The following is a 22,982-nucleotide window of genomic DNA, read 5'->3' as shown; positions in this document are numbered from 1 at the left end:
TCAAAAGAGTACCTAGTGGGTCTACTTTAATTAGCAAAATATGATATGTACGGATACTACCTTGACAAATAGGATTTTCTTTTTTCGTAATGAGGATATACCAGATTCCATGACATAGGTCTCATGGTCTTATTGTTAGTTAAAATTAATATCCCACAAAATAAGTATATGTTTCTTCAATTGTTTTCTCATGTCTCTTATTTTAAATATGTTTATCATAGACACATAATTTTTGATCGAACATAAGATTTTATACTAATTTTTATTTCTTAATATTTCTTTTATGTCTAAGTTAGATATTTTAATTGTCTTATTTTAAAAAGTTTATTTTAAAAGATTTGAAAATAACAAAAAATATGTGTTTCACTTTTAATTTAGTATTTCTTAATTATAATTGACAATTAGCTGCTTAATTTTTGTTAGTTGAAAAAATAATTATATTATATTATATTACATTATTGTATAAAAAAAAACCTAAACCTACCCCAATCACCACACTTATCCCTTCTAATTACCACAATTCCACTACCCCAACACATCCACACACACGTACAACACACCTCCACTTCCCCCCTCAAACTACACACTACACACACGATACACGCCCACGCATACTACGACTATCTTTTACATATACCCAACAATCAGAAGAGGAAAAAAAATACAGACTACACACGCAAAAAGAAAAAAATATTCACAATCTACAACAATTTGCACAAGAAAAACCCACACTAAAAAAAAAGAAAATCAGCAAAAAGGGACAACACTCAAAAATTACCCACGCTGAATAATAAAAAATTTATGGGTGTTTTAATCGAGCTTTGGTCAAATCCAACGGTACTTATTTTCTTCTTTTGAGGTTCAACTTTATCTTTTATTTTTATTTTATTTATGGAATTTAATGTAATTATGTGATAACTTTTTTTTTTTAATAATTTTGTTTCATATTGAAATGAATAGTATTATGTTGAGTTTATTTTGAGATATTACATAAACTGCTCACATGATTAGTCATCTTGAGTTATTATTTATGTTGTTTCTTAGTGCAAATCTCTAAAACATGAATAAAAATCTTATGTCAATAGCCTATTTAAATTTATGTATTTTTGACTAATGAGTAATTATCCAATAAACAAACAAATGAGTTATATTATTAAACTTGAATTTATTCAAATTTGGGTTGGTGGAATCTTTTGATATGCAGATTAATTTTATTAAAAATAATCATTGATTGATATATTAATGGAATATAAAGATTAGTTGTCTTCAATTCACAAAAATAAGAATAAGAATTTTTAATACTAAATGAGTTTTAGGCACGTTAAAAATATTTGTTTCAATTAAGAATGTGATTGCACATCTTTTTGAGACATTAAAAGATAAGGATGTGTGACACACCTTGTCCAGTAATACAATTTACCTTTATTAATCTAAAGTTGAGACTTCTAGACAAAAAATATTAAGTGTGATGCGAAGAAGGCAGTTGTACCTCTAAGTGTCTAGACCAAGAATGCGGCTATGCATCTAAGTTGAGACTAATAAGAATTCAACAATAAAAAATAATAATAAACAAACCATGGCCTGTAGACAAAAATTATCCGAAAACATATTAAGATACGTACAAGCCAATAAAAGCGACCATGCTAGAACCAGGAGACACGAGGGATGCCTAATACCTTCCCCTAGGTCAACAGAATTCCTTATCTGCATTTCTATTTCGCAGACAAAATAAAGAGTCATTTCCTTTTGATCAGGATTAAACAAAAGGTGACTTGGAACACCATAACTCAATTCCAATTTTGATGACTTTGAAAAAGTAAAATAATTCCTAAATCAATGTCGTCACTTAAATTGGAAAAACTCTTAGCGCCGAACGAAAAGGGTTGTGACGTGTACCATATTGTATAAGTTATATGTTTTTACTTCCTTAAACCTTCCATATGATCAAATGTTGGTCATGCAACACAGTCATCATATCTATTTATTCATATTGCGCCATACTTAGTACATTCCATGTACTAGTGCATACATTTGCCTATCGTGTTTCACTAATGTATGGTGCCTCTCACGATCGTGGATAGCTGAACATTCTATCAGATTCAAGAGTTGGTGATTCCTCATGTTTAGATGATCGATACACATTTACTTAATTTCTTTCTTTCTTTTGTTTTCAGATGATATATGTGGTAGATAGTTACACCTAACCACTTGTTTTGATGTTTATATGTCCTGTTAAGACTAAGTTAGACTTTCGCATTTTAGAACTCTTTATGATATGATAATGCTTCTTTTGAAATCTTTATCCCTATGATATTTTATGATGTATGCTAAGTGACTTGTATAGGGACTTTCAGGGTTTTATAGCCATGTTACACCTAGGATATACTTGAATCGTGACAAGTGAGTATCTTGACATTCGTTAAGTTTATAGGATCTCGTATTCCATTGTTCAATGTGTAAAGAAGTAATGAAATATGAGGATGGGTTTGGATTATTCATATGCCATTTTGCTAATGAGGAAACTTGATGGTTTATTGATGTATGATTGTTGATATTGGTTTAAATGTGGTGACTCATTTGATAATTTAATTCTATTATGTTGATATGACTTGTATATTTATATGTAAATCGTCATTTGTCATATTTTTGTAAACAATCATACTTGTATTGGTTCTAAAGCACTATGATGAGATTATTGTGATACAAATGCCAATGGAAAGTGGTTGTTGCAAGTTCTATACTGAGGGGTTGAGCCACACGCACCATGCAAGTTCTATATTAAGTGTTGGGCCATACACTCCGTGGAAGATACATGTACTGATAATTTTTCCATAGGTTCCAGTCTGAGTCAAATGGATGTGTATCGTAAGATAGATATGCATAGACTTACATGATATGTTAATTTGTTGCATTGAACATCATTACCATTAATAACTTGTGTGTGCTGTTTAACAACTTTTTGTTGTTGATTACTGTATCTATGTTTATGACATCTTACTAGTGAAAATGTGGTCATTGTGCTATATATTATACAAATAGGAAGTTGATAGGTTGGGATGAACTTTTATGAAGGTTGTAGTTATGTGGAGATTCAATTAGAGCATTAGGAGTACTCGTATTCTATAATACTTTGCTTGTTGAGTACCATTTTACTTGGTACTCATTCCTTTTTCTACATTTGCGTTAAGTTATGATCCATGATCTTTGTCATTCTCTAAGTTCTTCCTGTGGAGATTTCAGAGGTAGTTTTTTTGTCATTCCAGCATCCTCTTACTCCCATATATTGTTCTACTTTTAAAAATAATGTCATTTAAGACTTTGATATATCGTGAGTTTATAGTATTTTTGATACAATTTTACTTAAAAATTTTGTGTGTCTAGGGCCATATTGTAATAAGCATCAATGTTTTTGTGAAATATTTGTAGGATATAGGCTTGGATTTGGAATTTTGAGATGACACCTAAAAATTTGTAGAAGGATCCATCCATGGAGATGACCTACGGACCGTAGGTCCAGTCACTGTCCATAGATAGGTAGCATAGATAGAGAATCAAGGAAGTCTGACTAAGAGTGGAAGTACAAATGCAAGTCATAGATAGTAGATTGACCCATGGGCCATCCTGCATCCATAAAATGGTTCAGAGAAGTTGAAGTTGTAGTACCTGATGAAATTCCTAAATATGGATCCACGGAAGAGGACCCACTGCACATCCACCGATTTTATCAGGGAGTGAAGGTTCCAACCTCTGCAAGAAAATTTTGTTAGTGTGGACCAACGGAGGTGACCTACGGACCGTATGTCAAAGTCGTCGATCAAAGCCGCGTCTAAAAAGTTTATTTCTTTATTGTGTTTCCTTTTTGTTTAGGACATATTTTTTAATACATAGGTTATGTAAACCTCATTTTTTGGGGTTAGACATTATTGTTTACTTTTAGTTCTTGATATTTTATTGGGAATAACTTGCAAAATTTAGCAATTTGATTTCTGACTTCTGGTTTATAAGATTTTTATTTTGAAATTAAATTGAAATTACAAGTTTCTTCTACTCAATGCATAAGTTCATGAATTCTCTTTACAAAAATATGAATTGTGTTGTTTCAAGCATGCGTAACAAAATCTACAACTGCAATTATGTTAACCATGAGCAATTAACAACGAATGCATAATAACTAAGTAATTCTTGACTAGTGTTGATGTATGCATTGATAATTCTTTCACATAGATGTCTTTTTTAACGAGTGCACGCGTTAGAAGTCGCCTTGTTGCTACTTTCCATACCAAGAAGTTAGCTAATGAGACAAGAATTATTAACATAGATTTAGTGTGATACTATCTAATAGTCTAATGTCAATTAGTGTGATGGTGAAAACAAAGTCATACATTAATGTGAAGTCTAATTTGAGTTAAAAGTAGGGGTAGTAAATTATACACACGTAGTTGGACAAAGGTGCGGGGTGAAATTTCCTATTTAGAAGACCAATCACTTAGGATGCATATCTTACACTAAGAAAAGATAACTATTATTAGGATTACCGCTTTAAGAGCTTATGGAGAACACGTACACCCAGTTTCACTCTCTCATTGATAAAAAAAAGCTTGAATGCAACTTACTTGTTACTTAACAACAATCGGTTAATTGCTACACAAATCCCCCATTAATTACTTGTTTCGGAAATAAATTGACTAAGCGAATATAATAGTGAGTTAAGTTTAAGTCTAAATTATATCCCTCATGAGATCAACCCCAACCTACAAGTTGGGTTCTTTATTTGAAAACGATAACTTATACTTCTTTGAGGGAGGTGTTATTATGAGCATATCAAATTTTGGCGCCGATGCTGGGGAATAAGGATTTTAGATTATGTTTAATTACATTATTGAACTTAAGTGAATTATTTCCTAATTTATGTTTACTTTGTTTTTGTTTTTCACAGGCTTCTACTCTAGTGTATGCCAAGTACACGGAGTCGAGGTAAACCATTGACCCCATACGATCCACAGTGAATAAATATTTGAGAAAAATGAATATGAAAGGGGTGAAAATCAATCATATCGGAGGAAATCTAGGTGACATAGTTGAGTTTCAGCCTCCTGGAGCTGTTAATGAGAATGCTCAGCTTCCTGGTGATAATTTACTTGGAGATGCATTGAAGTTGCAGGATCCATTAAAACTAAGACTGTGTGAAAAGTACAGGGTCGAGTTTAACACCATTTAATCAGAAAGACCCATTATTCTCCCTCCACTACCTCCAGGGCATACATTTGTGATGACAAGCAATCTTTCTTTCAACTAGAGCGTTGTTTTCAGGTATAGCTTCGGAAGATCCACATAAGCACGTGGCTAGGTGGAGAAGTATCTGCAAAAGTTATGTGGGCTGATCAGAATTACATATGAACATCATAAGGTTGAGATTCTTCCCTTTATCATTGACTGGTGATGCTTCAATATGATTTTATGAGCTTTAGTACAACTCTATTCACATATGGGACAAATTGCATCAAGTGTTCATGACCAAGTATTATACATTGTCCAAGAAGCTTAATCACAAGGACAAACTGAAAAACTTCGTGGCACTAAATGAAGAGTTTGTTAGTAGTTCATGGAATGGGTATTACATTCATAAGAAGTGTTTCGAATCACCACATTGATGATGAGTCACTGAAGGTTTATTTCTATAGAGGTCAAGACGACAATGGTAAGGTTATGATTGATACTATTGCTGAAGGATCATGTAGTGAGTGAACTTTTGAGGAGATCGCTGAGAAAATGGAGAATATTTCCTAAAATAATAAAAAAACTAAGCACTCGAAAGTCAAACACCAGAAGAAGCACATTTGTAGTTCAAACTGAGCCTAGTCAATCTGCCGATGACATTCAAGAGAAGATTGCTCATATAAGTACAAAACTTGGGTTGGTGTTGAAACATGTAAGTGGACCACCACCACTGGGTGAGGAATGCTACTATAAGGAGGATGCTTTCTATGTGAATGATTAAACAAGGGGTTTCCAAGCCAATACCCAAGGTTCCGATTCGGATAATTGGCGCCAAGGTCAAGGAAATCAAGGTCGAATTATGGTAACTACAACTGAGAGGGTAACTATGTATGATATGGTAGCTACAATTGCGACAATATCTATAATTGAAATTATGACAACCAAAATGAGATAGTTGGGCCTTATGTTCCACTTGAAAATCGAGAATCTTGTTATAGTGAAGCTAAGGGTAGTATGTCATGGACTAAGTATATAATGCAGAAGATGATGAAGAGGTTTAATTCGACTGATGAGAATGTGAAGGAGATGCTAAATGACTTGTCTAAAATTGGTCAAAAAGTTAATGCCCATGCGGTGTCAATAAAGCAACTCAAGTAGTAGATGAATTAATTGTCATTTATAGTAAACCCACGTCAGCGTGGTACATTTCCTAAAAATGCCATCTAGAATTCAAAGAATGATGGGTGTTGTATGACAGTAACTACTCGAGGGATAAATAGACCATTGATCTTCATAAGCCGTCTGAGGTTGAAATTGTGGTTGACAAAGATGATGATGAGATCGAGGTTTCTCGAGTGTCCAATAATGCGACAAAGAAGGAAGAGGAGGTAACCCAAAAAGTTGTACCCATTCCTAGACCTCCACCTCCATTTTCATAAAGGTTGGTAATTAAGAAGAATGAAGAAGGAAAATACCGCAAGTTTACCACTATGTTGAAGTAGCTTTCCGTCAATGTTCCATTGATAGAGCTTTGGAGAAAATGCCTATGTAATTTATAAAGAATTTGGTCAATAAGAAGAGAACCTTCACTTTTGAAAATGATGATAATCATAGTATTGAGCACCAAAAGGAGAATAAATTCTCTTATGCAGGAGGTAGTGAGAAAGGAAATTATCAAGTGGTTGGATGCTAGAGTCATTTATCCTATTGCATATAGAAGTTAGGTTTGTCTTTTTTAGTGTGTTCCCAATAAAGGTGGGTGTGAAAAATGAGCTTTTTCCAATGCGACTAGTGACTAGATGGAGAGTATGCATGGACTATCGGAAATTAAATGCTTGGATAGAAAAAGACCACTCCCCTATGCCATTCATGGATCAGATGCTAGACCGCCTCGCTAGTAAGGGTTAGTATTGTTTTCTTGATGGTTATTTGGGCTACAATCAGATTCTCATTGCTTCGGAATACCAAGAGAAGACCACTTTCACTTACCCTTATGGGACTTTCGCTTTCAAATGGATGCCATTTGGGTTGTGTAATGCTCCACGACCTCTCAGCGTTGCTTGATGTCGATATTTCAGATATGGTGAAGGAAACTATTGAGGTATTTATGGATATCCATGGTAGGTGACTTATTTAATGTCTATCTTATGCATTTGGCTGAGGTACTAAAGCGGTGCGAAGAGTGTAATCTTATGCTCAATTAGGAAAACTGCTACTTCATGGTGAAAAAGGGGATCGTTCTGGGTCATCAATTTTTAGGGTATTGAATTTAATATAGCTAAGGTTGAGGTAATAGAAAATCTTCCACCACCTATCTCTGTAAAGGTGTTAAAAGTTTTCTTGGGCATGCGTTCTTTTATAAGAGGTTTATCGAGGATTTCTCCAGAATTCCACACCCTTTATGCAAGTACTCGAAAAGGACTATAAGTTTTACTTTGATGATGATTATATGAGAGAATTTAGAAAGTTGAAAGAAAATCCAGTTTCGACACCTATCATTATTTCACCATATTTGAGGTAACTATTTGAATTGATGTGTGGTGCGAGTGTAGTGGCGCTTGGTATGGTATTAGGACATAGGCGAGAGAATATTCTTCATCTTATTTACTGTGCCAGCAAAGATCCAAGTGTGGCTCAAAAGAACTTTAAAGTGAGTGAACAAGAACTCCTTGCAGTGTTTTTCACATTAAAGAAATTTTAATCATACTTTCTTGTTACTAAGGTCATAGTGCATATTCACCATTCTGCATTGAGGTACCAAATGACTAAATAATGCAAAATGGAGGCTGAATAGATGGGTATTGTTGCTACAAAAGTTCAATTTTAAGGTGAAAGATAGAAAGAGAGTTGCCGATTATTTGTCCAGATTAGAAGAGAAAGAGATTCTCAAGCTAGGAGATGGGGCTGAAATTAATGGTGTTTTTCCAAATGAATATGCATTAGCTGTTTCTCATAATCTTATTCGTTGGTTCACAGACTTTGTTAACTATTTTGAAAGTGATCTGGTTCCATCGATTTTGTCTTTTCACCAAAGGAGAAAGTTTATGCATGATGTGAAGAAGTTCTTTTGGGATGAGACTTATTTGTTCCATATTTGTGCTGATGGGATTATTCGTCACTGTGTGCTCGAGGTAGAGATGATGAGTATACTAGAGGCGTCTCATTCATTTCCTGTTGGAGGACATCATAGTGGTATTCAGACTTCTTATAAGATATTACAGTGTGGGTATTATTGGCCTACCATCAACCAAAATGCTCATGATTTTGCCAAGTCTGTGATCATTTGTTAAGAGAAGGAGGAATTTCAAAGAGGCAAGAGCTACCTATGAATTAAAATTGATGATTGAGTTGTTTGATGTATGTGGCCTTTTTTTATGGGTTCATTTATGAGTTTACATGGGATGAAATATGTTTCTGTTGTGATTGATTATGTGTCAAAATGGGTGAAAGCAATTGCGCTTTCAAACAATGAAAGGAAAAATGTCACCGCATTCTTGAAAAAGAGTATTTTCTCTATATTTGGTATACCTAGGGTTATTATTAGCGATGCATGTTCCCACTTTTGTAAAAAATTGTTCAAGGTGTTGCTAGAGAAATATGGATTCTGTCACAATGTAGCTACTCCTTTCCATTGACAGTCTAGTACGCAAGTTGAAGTGTCAAATAGAGAGGTAAAGCAAATCCTTGCAAAGACTTTGAATGTAACTAGAATTGATTGGTCAAGGAGGCTTGATGATGCTCTACGGGTCTATCACATAGCATTCAAGACTCCCATAGGTATGTTGCCCTACTAACGTGTATATGGAAGTCATTCCATTTAGTGGTAGAGCTAGAGAACAAGGCTATGTGGGCGTTATAAGTTGAATTTGGATTGGATGCTGCATCGAGTCAAAGAGTGAATGACATGAATAAACTTGATGATTTTTGTCTAAAAGCATATGAAATTTCAGCCTTGTACAAGGAGAAGATGAAGAAGTATCATGATCAAAAAATTGAGAAGCATGAATTGTTGTGGGTGATTTTGTGTTATATTCAATTGAAAGTTGTGCTTGTTTACTGAAAGCTCAAGTCTAAGTTTACCGGGGCATTCAATGTAACTAAAGTGTTGGTTGATCTCGAGAACAAGGATGAACAATATTCAAGGTGTACGAGCAAAGAATCAAATTCTAGATGGGAAGTTAGAAAGCGTGCAAGAAATGATTGAGACCTATTATCTTGATGAATTCCGAGTAATCAAGGGGCCTGCGTTTGAAGTTAAGTCAAGCACTGTTGTGGAGGCAACCGAAGATGTACAATCTAGCCAACTATAGGTTTTTCTTCTTGATTTAGGAGTTTTCTTATTTTATTTCAATTTATGTAATTCTTTAAGATAGGTGTTTCATTATTGTATTAGTGACAGCTAGATTTATCATAGGGTCTATGCCTAAAATGTGTACGTAAAATGTAAAAAGAAAGTCTTAATGGATTCGCTGTGTGAAGGGATAGCCAAATATAAAGAAAAAGCTTGTGTAAAGGTCTACAGACCACATCGATGGTCTGTGGGGACCATTAATGGACCGTGAATGACGTTCATAGACCCCAGATAAGTTTTCTAAAATTCTAAGTGTTAGAAGGTCGACCTACAGGCCATAGATGGGTCTCGTGTGTCCAACCTAAGGTTATTAGAAACCTGACCCGCCCCTTTTAATACATACCCTTCATTTTAAATTCATCCCCCACTGCCCAAATTCCTTCATAATCATTTCTAACCCCTACAAATTCCTATACTCCCATATTACTTTCCTATAACACTCTCAAATCTCATAAACCACTACCCTATCCATAATTCTCTTTTTGTCTCCGAAAATCACCTATTATTCCCCTCATAGAGAGTTTTCACTTTGAGTTTTATGTCAAGGGCTTGTCAAAGCGTCTAGGGGAATCATTGAAATCACACACTCACCTACTTTGCTTACTTGTAAGGTAAAAATACTTCACCCTAACTCTGAATTTCATTTTTCATTGTTCAAATCAGGAAGTCACGAAATGGATTTTGACATTGGATTATTTTTTAAATTAAATTACATGTTAGATTATAGTTAGAAATACTCTTGGAATGATGGAATGTGAATCAATCCTCTTTGACCAATTAGTTTTATTTGCATTTATAGTCTTTGCAAGGATTTTCTTTATCTCCCTATTTGACACTTCAAGTTGCCCACTAGACTAAGGATTGTAAAGAGTACCTACATTGCAACGGACTCCATTCTCTAGCAACTCTTTGAAAAATTTTGTTAAAAATGTGGGAACATCCATCACTAATAATAGCCCTAGCTTTACCAAATGTGGAGAAAATACTTTTTAAGGAATACGGCTACACTTTTCCCTTCATTGTTTTATAGCGCAATTGCTTCCATTGATTTCGAAACATAATTTATCACATTAAGAACATATTTCAATCCGTGTAAACTCACAAATGGACCCACAAAATTAAGGCCCCATACATCAAACAACTCAATCACTAATATAATATTAATAGGTAGCTCTTGCGCCTTTGAAACTCGTCCTTCTCTTAAAAAATGATTACAAGACTTAGCCTCTTGGTGGATTGTAAAACAATAATACCCACACTACAAGATCTTATGAGAAGTCACTAAACAACTATGATGCCCACCAACAGGCGATAAATGACATGCCTCAAGTATACTCATGATAACAACCTCGATCACACAATCACAAATAATCCCATTAGCACAAATAGAGAACAAATAAGGCTCATCCCAAAGGAACTTTTTCACATCAAGCATACACTTTCTCTATGGTTAAAACACAAAACCGATGGAAACAGATCACTTGCCAAGTAATTAATGAAGTGTGAGGACAACATAATAAGATCATGAGAAATAGCTAATGCATGTTTATATGGAAAAGCACAATTAGTTTCGTCCACATCTCATAGCTTGAGAGTAGCTTCCACATTTAATCTGAACAAATGATCGGCAACTTAATTTTATGTCCCATTTCTATCTTTCACCTTAAAATCCAACTCTTGCAAAAACAATACCAATCTAATTAGCCTCGGTTTTAAATCAATTTAGCCATCGGGTACCTCAATGAAAAATGGTAAGTATGCACTATGATATTTGTACCAAGAAAGTAGAATCAAAATTTCTTGAATGTGAACACCACCGCAATGAGTTATTGTTTACTCACCATATGGTTCTTTTGAGGCACATTCCCATACCACACTAGGCGCCACTCCACTCGCATCACACAACAATTCAAACGATTTGCCCTAATCTTGTGAAATAATGAATGGTTTGGAAACTAACTTTGCTTAAACTCTCCAAATTATCCCATACAATCATCATCAAAATTAAACTTACACTCCTTCTCGAGCAATTTGCACAAACGGTATGCAATTTTGGAGAAATCCTTGATTAAATTTTATTAAAGCCTGCATGCCCAAGAAAATCTTTAACACCTTTTACATAGATAGGTGGTGCAATATTATATTTTACCTCAACGTTAGGTCTATCAACTTCAATACCCTAATAAATATGATGACCCAGAATGATCCCCTCTATTACCATGAAATGGTAGTTTTCCCAATTGAGCACAAGATTACACTCTTCGAACCGCTTTAGTACCTCTACCAAATGCATCAGAAAACTATCAAATGAGTACCTTACCATAGAAAAAATTAATCCATAAATACCTCAATAGTGTACTCCACCATATCTAAGAATATTGACATCAAGCAACGCAGAAAGGTTGCTGGAGCATTACACATCCCAAATGACATTTGTTTAAAGGCAAAAGTCCCCTAATGTTATGTGAACGTGGTATTATCTTTGTCTTCTAGAGAAACAGAGATTCTAACTGTATCCCAAATAAAAATCAAGAAAATAATACTAACCCTTATTAGCAAGACTGTCTTGCATCTAATCCTTTAAAAGCATTGGGAAGTCGTCCATTTCTATCCAAGAATTCAATTTCCATTATTCCATGTATACTCTCCATCCAGTCGCTAGTCGCATCGGAAAAAGATCACTTTTTGCATCAGGATCCATAATCATCAACTTTTCTTGGGTACACACTATATAGGACAAACCCAACTACTATCTGCAATGGATAAATGACTCGAGCATCCAACAATTTGATAATTTCCTTTTTCACTACCTCTTACATAAGAGAATTTAGTCTTCTTTGGTACTCGATACTAGTCTTATGGTCCGTCCTAAGTTGGATTTTATTAGAACAAATGCAAGGACCAATCCCAATAATGTCCGTAATAGCTCATCTGATTTTTCTATTGAACCTCTTCAATAAAGAACTCAATACCTCACTTATATCTACCACAATAATGATCAGTAAAGTACAATTTCTCCCTAAGAGTGCATACCTCAAATGTGACACTAGGTCCTTGAGCTCCAATTTTGGAGCCTATTAAATAAATATTTTTTAGGGTGGAGAGATATAATTTTCCATATATATGTCCAATCACTGATTTGGAACAGAATTCAAACTTATCATGTGTGTAAACTAACTAATCATAGTCTTCAATACCACCACACTCAAAATTCACCATTACTGCTGAAAGTGCATCAACACCCAACCTCTCTTAAGTGGACACATTAGGACCTCATACCTCACTGTGACTCACCACTGACACTGACTTGATATTACTTTTCTACTTACCTATTCACTATTCAATGAAAACTTCATCTACCCTCTGTCCATATCGACCAAGAAGCACCCAGTAGTAAGGAATGGTCTCCCTAGGATTATGGGAACCTCACAATAAAGTAGAAAAAAATCCTACGAAAAAATAAATGAAAGTGGATCCTCCTTTTTCTACACAAGTGACCTATTATCAATAGCACTCCAATGTACCAGCCTATCATCATCTTCAAAACTTATGGCCCTCATTTTAGTGACCAAACCCTTCATAAATTTCACATACCCTAGAATTTTCTCCATAGTTTCTATCAACAGAACATTGATGGAAAGCCTCAGAGAGAGTCTATACTTGATGAATACATGAGACATCAACCGTCTAGTGAGATAGATTTTGGCCCATCTGGTATTTCGAGAACTACTCATGGTTCTCCCATAGTTGGTGAGGGAGCTACTGATGGCATCCCAGATGTATATCTAGCGGGTTTCAAGAAACCAGACCCACCCGCTTTTTAATGGGTCTTCCGCAAATTTGTGACATAAGTTTGTTTCACCCTATGCTTTACTTTTTATTTTGTTCATTAAGAAAATTGAAAATTATTATTTTATTGGGGTGGGGTAAATGGATTGTGAGTGATAGGGTGAAACTCTAACTAACACAACTAATAATCCTCTCTTAGGTTTTTCTTGTCTGTGTTCTTTTCCCCCAAGAGATTTTTTTAATGTTGAATCCGCATGTTTAGGATCGTATGTTTAGAAGTAAGAAGAATAATTAAATCATGATGGTAGAAGAGCAGGAAGTTGATACATGTCCAAAAAATTGAAATGTGCTAGATTTATAGTCCAAATAAGTTGAATGTTTTAAATCTTCATATCAACTAATAAGAAACAAGTATGATATCATGACTTATGCTAGAAACTGAACTTTGTAATTCAATAATCAGATAATAAAACATGTGCAAACTGTGTATAAGAAATGTTTGAACGGAAAAGGGCCTAAAATACCCTCAAAGTATTGGAAATGGTACAAAATTACCCTCCATCCACCTATCGGCTCCAAAATACCCTTCCCACCCACCTATTGGGTCCAAAATACCCTTGTCATCCACCTTTTGGTTCAAAATTGACCACTTATTTAACGATTTTACATTTAAACTATTTAAATATTTTTTTAAATATGTGGCGCTCAACTATTTGTTATAATTGAACTTATTAATATAATTTATAAATATATCCAGTACCCACCAATTACTAATTAAACCCCTCCAAATTAATAAACCCGTTATATTATTAATGAAACAACAGAAAAGCTACTGTCAATTGAGTGTTTTTAAAAATTTGAGACAAAAAATATTTATAGAAGTAAATTATCATACCTTCAAGTGTCTAAATAAAAATTACCGATAAACTTAAAAGTCTGACTATGTTCATCTTAATTATTCTTACGTCTCAATTATGTGATGTTACCTCATAGGTAACTTCTTTTCAAAATAATATATTAAAGGTTTTAAAGAAAATCATAAATATTTATAAAATTATATTTTTAACAAGTGCATGAATCAATTCGGGATGTATTACTTCTTTACCTTTAATCATAAATTTCTAATTCAATCTAGAAAGAGAATCATATTGAAAGTGTTCTCCTAAATAAGCGGCTCAACCTAAATTTAATTGGGGCTTCGATTCGAACTCGAATAATTTGGACTTCATTTTCAGGATTCTATAATTTCATCATGTTTTAGTAGTGTTTATGACGATTTTGATATTAAAATTGGATTATTAATTGGGTGGGGTTTAGTTAGTAATGAACGGGTAGTAGGTTGGTTTATAAATTGTATGAATAAATTAAATTATAACCAATAGTTTAATGACAAGTATTTTAAAAAATATTTACAGAGTTTAATTTAAAAAATTAAAAAAGTGGTCAATTTTGAACCTAAAGGTGGATGACAAGGGTATTTTGGAGTCATTAGGTGGATGAAAAGGGCATTTTGGATCCAATAGGTGGATGAAGGGTAATTGTATACCATTTTCAATGCTTCAAGGGTATTTTAGGCCCTTTTTCGAAGTTTGAATGTTCATGTAGTATATGCCAATCTGGAACCTTCCTTGTTTATCTTACTAAGAAAATCTAGGCTGGAAATAGGAAATGATCATAGTCCCTTTTTAAAATAAGTTCACTTTACTCTAAAATGATTCAACAAAAAGAATTAAATATCTCGTTTGATCCAAATATTTTCGCCTAATGAAGACCATTTCATTCAATACACTTTATTCACTTTCCCTAAAATGATTGTTGGCCTCAGTCCCTCCTTGGACATGTGCACCTTAAGTTAAGCCAAAATCCTAAGTTAAAGGTGGCTAATTCAAGAAGTTACATTAATCTTGTCCCTCATTCGACATTGGATATTGTGCATCTCAATTTATTCAAAATACATAACTTGAGGGTGTATATGAAAAGGAAATCGATTGAAAAGGGGCATGAAAAGAGTTTTGTGTAGAAGAAAAACAAAAGAAGATTAGAAAACAAGATGTGGTTGAAATCAAAAGAGAAAAAAAATGCAATGAAAAATATTCTGAAGAAAAACAAAGAAAATAAAGAATGTCAAAAATTTGTGTTGAAAAGAGTCAACGAATAGAGAAGAAAATAAAAGATGGCAAGAGTTGTTTGAAAAAAGAGGTAAAAAACGAATGTAATGTCAAACTAAGATATTCCTACAGTTATCCTAGGGACCCGTTTGAAGAGTCTACGCAGTGAAAATAAGGCAAGCCAATGGTATTGAGCACTAGTTGTAGTCGAAGTCACTTCTGAGAGTGAGTGTTGAATGAATCCTTAAACTTAAAATTTATATATATATTATGATTAAAAACAGATTTCTTTTGAGTTAGAGTACTAGTTACATTGCATGAGAATTGGTACGTTGGTGATTCTGCAACGCGTATGTTGCAGTTTTGATTAGTCAATCTATGTTATGTTTTGATCCGCATGATTTAGCTTCTTGACGCTAGATAAAAAGATTTGCACTAATGTCATGGAATCAATTAAGAATGACATGTGACTACTTGAGTTTGTATGTTTATTTTGTACATAAGTTTCGTTAAAAGCTTAAGTTGAGAGTATTCATAAATCATGATTTCACGGTATTTTGAAGTGTTTCACTTAGAGTTTGTGTCTGTCTTGGTCTATTTTGTTATTAGGAATAATTTTTTGTGTGTAATTCTTTCAATAAATAGGCATGGATACAGTTGATGAAGATACAAGCTAAAAAGTGCTTAAATAGACACGAATAGAGACACCCACAGACTGTAGGTCAACGACGGGCAGTAGGTGATGCTTTGTCAATGGAAGATCAGGGAATTTTGACCAAGTGTTGAACAACATTGTGCAAGATGGATCATAGGTCGACCCACGAGTTTTCATAATATATGTCGATGGAGATCTTGGAGTTGAAGGTTCCAATATATGATGAAATTGCTAAGTGTTGAACCATGGAGAGTACCTAGCAACTATAGGTCGACCCACTATCCGAAGGTGGAAGCGTCGATTGAAATCGTGTCCTCAAAGTTTATTTTCCTATTTTGATTCTTGGTTAATTAAGGATCTTTTTTCCATAAATAGCAGTTTTAATCTCATTTTTAGGCTAGACGTATTGTAAACTCTAATTTTTTGTTCTTTGGGAATTAAGTGCAAACTTTTATAATTAAATTTCAGGAATTTTTAAAATTCAATCTTCACTTTGAATTTCAATTCAATATTTGAGTTTTTATCTATTCTAATTGTAAGTTCATGAATTCATTCTTCTTAATTCTGAATTTTGAACTCTCAAGCATGAGTGGATAAATCCACAACTAGGTTTGTGGGAACCATTAGCACTTAACAAAGTACTAATTAAAATTAAGTAATTATTGTATACTATGTATGCTTGCATTTTGAATCCTTTGAACTCTTTTTAACTAGCGCACACGTTAGAATTTGTCTTATTCTTATTTGTCGAACCAAGGAGATAAATAATGAGAAAAGGATTAAACAATATAGATTTAGTGAATGCTATTGAATATTCTAATATCAATTGGAGTGAGGTTGAAAATGAAGTCATACATTGATGTAATTACTAATTTGAGGTAAACGTAAGGGTTTGCAACGGATACACCCCTCACACACGCCAAGGTGTGTCGTGAAATTCCATACTTGGAGGACCAATCACTGAGGGACACCTAACTTACAAACTTCTCATGTAAAATAATAGGAAAGGGTTACTTTTCTTAAGATTACTGCGTTAAAAGCTTGTGCAGAACATATATGCACTAGTTTCTTTCTCTTATTGATAAACCAAAGTGTAAATCGTGTCTACTTTTTCGTTAAGCATTTAAATCTTTTACATACTTACAAAATCCATCCTTGTTACTTTACTCAAAAATAGTTTGACTAAATGGATATAATAGCAAGGTAAATTTATTTCTGAATAATATTCCTCATGAGAGCGACCCCAACCTACAACTTAGGTCCTATTTGACAAGGATCGCTTATACTTCTTTAGGGAGGTTTAATTATAGCTTGTCAATTTGTTGGTCTATGATAACCAATAGTTTATTTTGGGCCTTTCCTTTGGTTTATTCCTACTTTTATAATTTCATATTCCTCGAAGTTCAGATGGAGTATGTACTACTTTTGAAACTTTTTTTTCATGGATTTATAGGAATGTTTTGATGGTGCTAGAGATGTTCAAGATGATATACTACAAGTTTTATTCAGTTGGGTAAATGTAGGAGCCAGCATGGTCTATTGAGCAGTTTTGGGGTTGTGAGGAATTTTGGGTATTATCCTCTTAGCCTAAGCTCTATGATAGTGTTCACTAATCTTAGAGGTAGTCTAAGGGTCTGGGAAAGCATATGGATCCATGATACTATTATTCTTAGGCTTTCAGGCTGTTTCTATCCTTTAACTTTTGCAGACAAAAGTCCTTTTAGCAATGGATGTTGTAATAACCCTTCAACTTATTTCTTTTTTTTTCTTATGAAGCTTTATAGAAGTGACGTCAAGTCATTTATGACTTGCTAGGACAGATAGCTCGGTTGTTGGGTTTTTTTATTTGGGGTTTGTGCAAGTTTCAGCAGTTTGGAGCTTTAGAACCTTGAACAGTCATTTTTTATGAATAGTCAAGAAAATGACCTCAAAGTATAATTTTGTAAATGCCATAGACTTTTGAAGGGACATTTAAGGTTAGGGGTATTGTTGGTTTACGCCTCTAGACTTCTGGTGTGAGTTTTTATTGTCAGGTGTTTTCACTTACAAACTAAAATGAAGGTTTGACTTTGGACAATATTTCTTGTAAACATGCTTAGTCGAGAATCATGTCAGCATGATAATCTTTGGAATGTCGAGTTTGGTCTATGACAGTCATTCATGTGTTTCCCTAGGCTGTATATATCATTGTGAGCCTCTTTAAAGGTTTTATATAAAAAACAAGAGCATATGTGTAAGACCCACATTTTTTGGAAATTACTTGAGATGGAAGTCTTACAGGTTCCAGTAAGTTCAAAATGTTGAATTTTATGTAGTAACATATTTTGTTTGCACGCATTAAGTTCAAAATGAATCTTGGGCACCCTATAAGAGATTTTGATGTCTTAGCACATTAGCTAATATGATAATAAATAAGGCAAGGCCTATACTCGTGTGCCAAGGGGGCGCGCTCACAATAAGTTTGTGCCTAGACATTAATGTTTGTTCCTTTGAGTCGTGCATATGGAAGGAAGATTCGGCCTGCGCATTCATGGCGTACAACTAGAAAAGCACCTGCATTTGTGTGGTCTCTTTGTATTCACGATGGCCAGCCACTTGGCCTTTATATTAAGCAACTCATAAAGGCAACTTAACTTCCTTGAGTGTCTTTATATTTCTCCTTCATTTGAACTCTGATATTGGTGATTCAAACTCATGGGGGATTGTGGGGGTAGTGTCTTATGGTCATGTTATTCAGAATTGTTGCATGCTCTCTGCTTTATGTATAATTGTGATTATGTGGGATACGTTGTCTCTTTAATGGGTTCTCATTGTGTGCGTGAGTTTCGAATGATTCTGACATGAAATCTGATCCTATTTTTGGACACAAGCCCATTTAGTCGATTAAGACCTCTAAGAGAAGTAAATTTTGGGATTCCCACTATGTCCCACACTCTCATTTTACACTATTTCTTGTATTTATTGTATTTTGTGCAATTTTAATGTCAAAATATTTGAAATTACATCATGATCAATAATTGAATTGTATGGTGGTGTTTGAAAACGTTCTTGAGGTGGGTAGCTTGTGTGTATGTGGTGGTTTCTGATTTCTCATGGTCAGCTTTGAGGTAAGATTCGGTCGACTTACATGATAGTTCCTAATAAATGATGCTTAATATAGATTTCATTTAAATTTTTATTGTATATTGTTGAGTATGTAGCCTTTATTTCATTTTTTAATATTTTCTTATTTCTGTAGAAACCTTATGCTTACTGTAGATATTGAGATCCTTATTTTAAGGTTGTAGATTCTCTTGTAGTGTAACTACTTCTTTTTATTTGTTAGGGATGGTACTTTGTTTCTAAGACAAAGGTGTGACCTTGGCTCTTTTATGCTGTGTTTTATCCGCCCTTTTAGTTATAATTTTTCCCCATAAGTCTTGTACAAGGTTATTCTTAATTTTTTGGTGCTTGTGACCTTGGTGTCTCAATGTAGACATTAGTTCATCCTATATTGAGTGGTATATGGGGTAGGTATCATCTCTTGAGTTTGTTTCCCTCTTTGTTGGCTTAGAATCTCTTCCACGATCCCTTTGCTTGTTGTTAAGTGGTAGGTCTGTCATACTTTTTTTGTGTTTTGTTATATTGTTGGACCCAGGCCGTATGCAAGGACCACATGGATTCCAAGTTAGAACTCTTCCCTTTGATAGAACATTTTATATGGATATTTGACTTGAGTACCTTGTTTGAATTATTTGTTATAAAGTATGCATGAGTTATTTGAAGTCATTTGGAATTTAAATGTCAAGGGACCACCAAGACGTTCGACGACTAGTCACCAAAAGGCCTTAGATGTTTTTATGTGCATATATTTGTTTCCTTGGCATATGAAGTTATTATATGATCAATAATGATGTTTAGAGTTAGTATGTTAAGTTTCATGAAGTTTTTAGGTCAAACGTCAAAGACGTTCGAAAGTTAGCCCTTAAGACGTGCATGTGTGTCTTGAGTGTGCCTACCATGTTTGAACGTGTTGCCAGTATTTTTTTGGGTGAAACTGAGGTGGAAGGTCCTAGACTTATTAATGTTTATATTATGTTTAAAACATTTGGGTACGACTCCCCAAGGGCCCCACAAGAGGACCTCAAGGAGGACCCAAAGGCCGTCGAGACACCGCCTGGGCAATGTCAATCAACGAGCCCTCAATCACAACTCCGTGTCTCAATGGACGCCCCATCGATGAGAGGTGTCACTCAAAACTTGGAAGTGTGTGCTCAGCACTCCATGAAGGAGTTGCAGTCGCAAATGATGGAGCAATAGGATGACTCGTCGACAAGATGACGCACCATCAACTGCTCTCATCAATGCTGCCTGCAACAATTGTCATGCATGGTGTTTCATTACTATTCACCCCACGTGCTAAACTGACCCTAGTTGGTTTTTTTGGTTATTTTTGGGTGTATTTAGCTGATCAAAAACGTGACTAGACTATTCCTAATCCTTATTTCAAAATTAGACTTCCCTTTCAAGAAATATTCTCTCTAGAAACCTCCATTGGAGGTGAAGCTCAAGTACAGCTTGGATCTTGGATTCTCATTGGTTCTTCATCAATTTTCAATGGTTTTCTTCTACAATAAGGTATGGTGATCCTTCATCTCTAGTTAATCTTCCATCTACAGAGTTCTTTTCAAAATTTTCAAAGAGAAAATATGATCAAATTTCTCCATCTTCAATATAGCCACATGTTCTTTCTCAAAACGTTTTTAAAGGTTCTCCGTGATGAACTCATGTTAATATATTTATTGTAATGTGAATTTCAATCAAATCGCATGATGAACACATGTTCTCTTCAAACTCTCATTTTAGTTATGTATGTACTTTGTGATTTTGATCTTATGTAAATCAAATTGTGTTTCAATGATTTTAATATGCTTATATCTACTGTCCAGTATGTGTATTGATGGTGAGTTGTTGATGAGTGATCCATGAAGATCAATGTTTGAAGGTTTGAATAAGGTTAGTCTATAATGTAATATCTTGTGATCTTGATGCTAGATGGTTGTTATGTGAATCAATCATGATGAATTTACATAGATACTGCCTACATTATACTGTGATGATAAATTAGGTATAACTTATCCAATATGAATAGATACAATTGAATTGGTAAGGATTGATCTAGGTTCTTCTAGCATATAGATTGATATTGTAATGTACGTATATGATGTGATCTCAATTTTTGGGTAGATAAAGCATGATTTAGCTAAGGTTAATATATATTTATCTATTGCCCTACATGTATATTATTTATGAGCTATGATTGATGATCAATGCTAGGGAAATTGGTAAGTGATCTATATTACTCTACTTCCTATCGATTGATGAATGTAGTGTATTCACTGTAACCTTGACTTTATAGTACATAAATGTAGAATTTATTTATTTAAATATACTTGTAGATATTGCCTTATATTTTATTGTTGATGAAAAAGGAGTGTTGATCAATGATGATCAAAGGATGATAAATCGGTAAGATTGTTTATCTCCTTGAAATGTTGATAGCTGAGGAAGCCTTGTATGGCATTGTGTGATATGGTCTACTTATGGTGGAGGTGTTTAATTTATTGCCAAAATATATATGTGATGTGATCATGGCCTTAAATGCAATTGTTGTATGAACGTGTGGAGGTATCACCCAATATGAAATCTATGACTAGTCTCCTATTCTAGTTGTGACCTAGGTTGTATGACTAGTGTATAAGAATATGTATATCTATGTTAGGGATAGGTTTAGGTGATTCCAATTTTGAGTTGTGATGGTTGATGTTCCCTTACCTATGTACCCCTATATGAATGTGTGAATAGCTAAGGTGAAGAGTCTTGAAATAAACGTGATGTTGTCTTGGCTCCTATGCTATTATGTGTTGTGTGGTCTATGTTTGAAGGTGCATTGTGTTCCTAAGAGGGTGGCTGCCTCAATATGTTGTTAATAATCATCATGTGATCATGATGACCAATGAACATACACTTACAGATTATGCATGCTTACAAGTAGTATAGGTTCATGGTGTCTAATAAAGGTTGTTCTCATATTCACTAATCTCTACTACAATGCATGTAAGGTACATGTCTATGAATCATGTTCTGTGATTTATGATTAACTAGGAATACATGATAGGTGTACTAGTATGGGAAAGGACCTTGTCTATGCATTGCACATGTGTACCTTGATAGGGTAGTTTCTAGGTTGCTCTTCTAAGTACATGAAGAGTAATGTATGACCATGTTATGAATATCAGTTATATGCTATGATGTTAAGTATATATTATGATGAAGTATGAATGTACATAGTGTCTTAAAGTGTTTATATGAAATGATTGCAAATATAGTTACACCTATATACTTATGCACTAATTTATGTACATTTGTGGCCTTAATGTGTTATGTGAAAGGTTTTCTCACATATAAGTATACACACACACATGTATGATGATCTAGTCAATGGAGGGGACTTGAAAGGTGTGCTCAAGTGTACCCTAATATAGATAAGTGCTTGAATTGAATATGTTATGTCCATGTGAAAGGGTTTATCACATGATTTAGGTTGATGAACTCTTATCTATGACCAATGAGCTAAGCATATGAGGAGTCAATATTCTTAATCCTATATTTTTATAAAGTAATGTTAATAAAGGGTTTTTAATAAAAGAGAACTTAGCTTAGAACCGAGAGAACTTGAAGTTGAGGGGTGTCCCTTCCCATTGTAAGAAGGTAGGTCACCATAGTCCTCATGAGGTGGTTAGCCTCATAGACCAAAGGAAATAGAGTGATATTTCCATAGTGGATATCTACAATTCCCCATTTGGCATAAAGATGGTTTCAC

At 34.2% G+C, this 22,982-nt stretch overlaps 1 long non-coding RNA gene across 1 annotated transcript; it reads left to right on the top strand.

The window, feature by feature from the left end:
* Nucleotides 1-321: 321 nt before the first annotated feature.
* On the top strand, nucleotides 322-3,988 carry LOC109120614 (uncharacterized). The gene is made up of 2 exons (XR_002028076.3): nucleotides 322-837; nucleotides 3,427-3,988. It is a non-coding gene; the product is annotated as an uncharacterized lncRNA (long non-coding RNA).
* Nucleotides 3,989-22,982: the final 18,994 nt, after the last annotated feature.

Source organism: Solanum lycopersicum, chromosome 1, assembly GCF_036512215.1.
Source record: "Solanum lycopersicum chromosome 1, SLM_r2.1".
NCBI lineage: Eukaryota > Viridiplantae > Streptophyta > Magnoliopsida > Solanales > Solanaceae > Solanum > Solanum lycopersicum.
This window is presented reverse-complemented; position numbering and strand designations above follow the sequence as displayed.